The sequence below is a fragment of the Synchiropus splendidus genome, chromosome 10, assembly GCF_027744825.2.
Source record: "Synchiropus splendidus isolate RoL2022-P1 chromosome 10, RoL_Sspl_1.0, whole genome shotgun sequence".
NCBI lineage: Eukaryota > Metazoa > Chordata > Actinopteri > Syngnathiformes > Callionymidae > Synchiropus > Synchiropus splendidus.
Window position 1 is genome coordinate 20,044,153 of NC_071343.1, and position 4,588 is coordinate 20,048,740.

The window sequence follows — 4,588 nt, forward strand, 5'->3', positions numbered from 1 at the left end:
GCTGGGTAGAAACCTATGTATGAAAAGTAAAGTAATAAGAAAAACAGGAAGGGATGTGCATGTCCGGTGAATTGTTTCACAATAAAAGTAAACAACATCACATCGACAGGAATATACATCATAACTAAATATGCTATGAGAACACATAATCCAACAATCATCTTCGAGCCTTCGCCTGCCGGCAAATATATTGGTGTTTTGGAAGGAAGATTTACTCCTTTAATCCATTTGAAGTGGCGTTATGAAGATTTCGATTGGGCATGTGAAGGTTCAGAACAGCTTTTGATGCTCATCTTGACTGGAGATGATGTACCTGATAAAAGCACCGCCTGAACAGGGACTTGAACCCTGGACCCTCAGATTAAAAGTCTGATGCTCTACCGACTGAGCTATCCAGGCTCTTAACAACAGTAGCTGGCGCTGTGGAGACGGCTGCCTCTCCAGTAGCTCTTCAGTCTTTAGCTCTTTTTTACCTTTTTCAACTTCTTTTCATCTACTTTCTTCACTCTCCCGGTGGAGTGATTGTGTGTCTTATGTATCCTATGGCTACTTTAGACTTTTTAACGAAAACAAGAGCCAGTTTCCTCACCTACTCACGCGAGGACCTGCTGGCTCTGCAAACAAAGGGACGAGCCGGGATACGACATCGCATTCCGGTGGAGCTGAGGAGGAGACCTCGGGGCTGCAAGGCTGGCGCTAAGCTAAAGACCGAGCGTACGGAGAATCGGAGACGCTACAAGCCATCAATTCCCTCCGTCATCATGGGGAATGTGAACTCGCTGCCGAATAAGATCGACGAGCTGTCCGCACTGAACAACCAGCGGATCTACCGGGAAAGCAGTCTGTTCATCTTCACGGAGACATGGCTAAACCACCTCGTTCCGGATGCTAACGTTGACCTGCCTGGATTCACTGCTGTGAGAGCCGACAGAGACACTAAGGCAAGCGGGAAAAGCAAAGGTGGGGGTCTCATCATGTATGTGAACAACCGCTGGTGTAACCCAGGTCATATCTCCGTAAAGACAATCTCTTGTTGCCGGGACCTCGAGCTGCTAGCTGTTAGCCTGCGGCCATATTATCTGCCGTGGGAGTTTAGTCACGTGATCACCGTCTGTGTTTACATCCCTCCGAGAGCGGACGCAGCCACTGCCTGTGAGAAAATCCACGCTGTCACAGCACGGCTGCAGACACAGCACCCTGATGCACTCATGATCATCTCTGGGGACTTTAATCATGCAACTTTGGACTCTACTTTGGCTGCTTTCAACCAAGTTGTAGACTGTCCGACCAGAAACAACAGGACAATTGATCTACTGTATGTTAATGTACGGGATGCATACAGAGCGACTCCCCTCCCCCCACTAGGGAAGTCTGATCACAACCTGGTCCAACTACAGCCACTGTATATCCCCCTTGTCCAAAAGCAACCGGTTGAAACCCGATCCATCAGGAGGTGGTCCCCTGAGAAGGAAAGTGCCTTGAGAGACTGCTTTAACACCACAGTCTGGGATGTGCTGTTGAACCCGCCTGGTGAGGACATAGAGGAGATGACACACTGTCTGACAGATTATCTTAACTTCTGCATCGACGTGGTCTCCCCTGTCAAGACTGTCCGCTACTACCCTAATAACAAACCATGGGTCACGCGGGAAGTCAAGACTGTCCTCAACAAGAAGAAGACTGCCTTCCGGAGTAGAGATAAGGAGGCCATGAAGGCAGCTCAGCAGGAGGTGAAGCACTGTGTGAAGGAAGCTAAGGACAGCTATAGGAGGAAGGTGGAGCAGAAGCTGAGGGACAACAACATGAGGGAGGTCTGGCAAGGTGTGAGGACCATCACGGGTTTCAACACAAAGTCCAGAGCCGGCGGGGGGACAGTGGAGAGGGCAAACGAACTGAATGACTTCTTCAACAGGTTCAATCAGCCCCTGCCCCCCCCACCCCCACCCTCACCACAGCCATCCCACCCTCCCCCCTTCACACAACAAAGCACAACAACACCCTCCTCCTCCCCCATATCAACACCATCGCCACCACACCTCACCACAGACCAGGTCAGAGGAGAGCTGAGGAAGCTCCGACCCAGGAAAGCTGCAGGCCCAGACATAGTGTGTCCAAGACTACTGAAGACCTGCGCTGCAGAACTGGGGGAACCAGTACAACGGATCTTCAACCTCAGCCCCCAGACTGGGAGAGTGCCAACACTCTGGAAGACATCCCGCATTGTTCCAGTTCCGAAGAAGAACCGGCCCAGCGAGCTGAATGACTTCCGACCAGTGGCACTCACTTCACATCTGATGAAGACGCTGGAACGGCTCTTCCTCAGCCTCCTCAGACCTCAGGTACAGCACGCCCAGGATCGCCTGCAGTTTGCATACCAGCCAGATGTTGCCGTGGAGGATGCCATCCTCTACCTACTCCATCGAGCCCACTCCCATCTGGACAAGGGAAGCGGCACAGTGAGGATTCTCTTCCTAGACTTCTCTAGTGCCTTTAACACCATCCAGCCTTCTCTGCTTCGGGACAAACTGGGCAGGATGGGAGTGGACCCCCACCTGGTGGACTGGATCTCCGACTACCTCACTGGCAGACCACAGTACGTCGGGCTGAAGGACATCACGTCTGACACTGTGGTCAGCAGCACAGGAGCCCCCCAGGGCACAGTGCTGGCCCCTGTTCTCTTCACCCTGTACACATCAGACTTCTGCTACAACTCAGAGCTGTGTCACATTCAGAAGTACGCAGACGACACAGCCATTGTCGGGTGCATACGGGATGACAGGGAGGAGGAGTATCGGAGACTGGTCAGGGACTTTGCTGCATGGTGCCGCACCAACCACCTACAGCTCAATACCTCTAAAACGAAGGAGCTGGTTATTGACTTCGGGAGGTCCAAACCAAGACCGCGACCAGTCCTGTTAGAGGGAGCTGAGGTGGAGACTGTGGACTGTTACAAGTACCTTGGGCTGTGGCTGGACAATAAACTGGACTGGACAACACACACCAGCCACCTGTATAGGAAGACACAGAGCAGGATGTACTTCCTGAGGAGACTGCGGTCCTTCAACATCTGCAGTAAACTGCTGCAGATGTTCTACCAGTCTGTGGTTGCCAGCGTCCTTTTCTACACCGTGGTGTGCTGGGGGGGCAGCATATCCAAGAAGGACACTTCCAGACTGGAGTAACTGATCAGGCGGGCCGGCTCTGTGGTCGGCATGAAGCTGGACTCTCTGGTGACCGAGGCAGAGTTGAGGACTCTGGACAAACTGCTGGATATTATGGACAACACCAGCCACCCTCTGCACACCGTCATCAGCAACCAGAGGAGCTTGTTCAGCGAAAGGCTGCTGCTCCCCAAGTGTCGGACCAACAGACTTAAGAACTCCTTTGTACACCACGCCATCGTACTCTACAACTCCTCACTTGGGGGGAGGAAGTAGTAGGGTACACCACGCTTTACCACATAGAAATGGACACCTGCTCTTACAATGTGCAATACCCATCTCAATGTGCAATAACCATCCCTACGGTGCAATAACCCTTTTTAACCTAGTTTAATTTTTAACTTTTTTATTTTTTTATTTTATTTTATTTTTTTATTATATATATATATATATATTAATCTTATTTTATTTTCAATTGTATTTTTACTTCCAGGTTATTAGTATTATTATTTTTATTTCATTTGTATTTTCTTTCTTATCCTCTGTGTGATGCTCTTCCTAACTGCATGCCCTTTCTTGCCTCTATTGTTACTGGAAACGTAAATTTCCTGGAGGGAGTCATCCCAAAGGGATCAATAAAGTCAAGTCTAAGTCTAAGTCTAAGTCTAAGTCTAACATGGGTCGTGGTGTGGAAGCAGGGGATGTTGCGCATCATCGGTTCAACTCACGCTTTGCAACGCAACAGTATTGGTCGAGACTGATGTATCAGCCCAGACATTTACGATCCACTGGCAGATAGCAATTGTACAGGTCTTTTTCCAAAAACTGTACTGAGGCTACCGATACCCAATCTAACCCCCTGATAACACCTCTTAAAATGTATGAAAGGAATGAAATACTGCTTCTCCATCATCAGTGAACCTCAGTGTTGTCTTTATCTTCTTCTTTGGCTCAGAATTTGAGTCTCGGATTCGCAGCAAAGGTTTGAATCAGGTCAACTGGTCAACCATCAACATCTTGTCCCATTCAGATGGCCTGATATAAGCCTGAACTCCAACCCAGCTCAATAGTACTGACGAAGCCTCCTGGATAGAAGGCCAAAGGTTTTCTTTGACAATTACTAGTCCGGTTGATCCTGATTCAAACCTTTGCTGCGTGATCACCCGGATAACTGAGCACTCTCACAAACAACCTCAGATTTTTATTCCACAGAGCATTGTCTCTTCATTTCCAAAACACCAGTATAACAGCTCTCCTGGGTGAGAATGAACATCACAGATTATGTACAAGTGGTGTCCAGTTTTGTTTCGATTCACACACATTCTCAATTGTATCATTGCAGTTGAATTCAAAGCCTTTGTTTCCCCTTCAGGGATTGAGTTTGACAGCCCAGTCGAAACACAATTTAGTATCCATAAAACAGTCTA

The 4,588-nt window shown here is 49.0% G+C and overlaps 1 non-coding gene across 1 annotated transcript; it reads right to left on the reverse strand.

The window, feature by feature from the left end:
* Positions 1 to 326: 326 nt before the first annotated feature.
* On the reverse strand, positions 327 to 399 carry trnak-uuu (transfer RNA lysine (anticodon UUU)). The gene has a single exon. It is a non-coding gene; the product is annotated as a tRNA-Lys (tRNA).
* Positions 400 to 4,588: the final 4,189 nt, after the last annotated feature.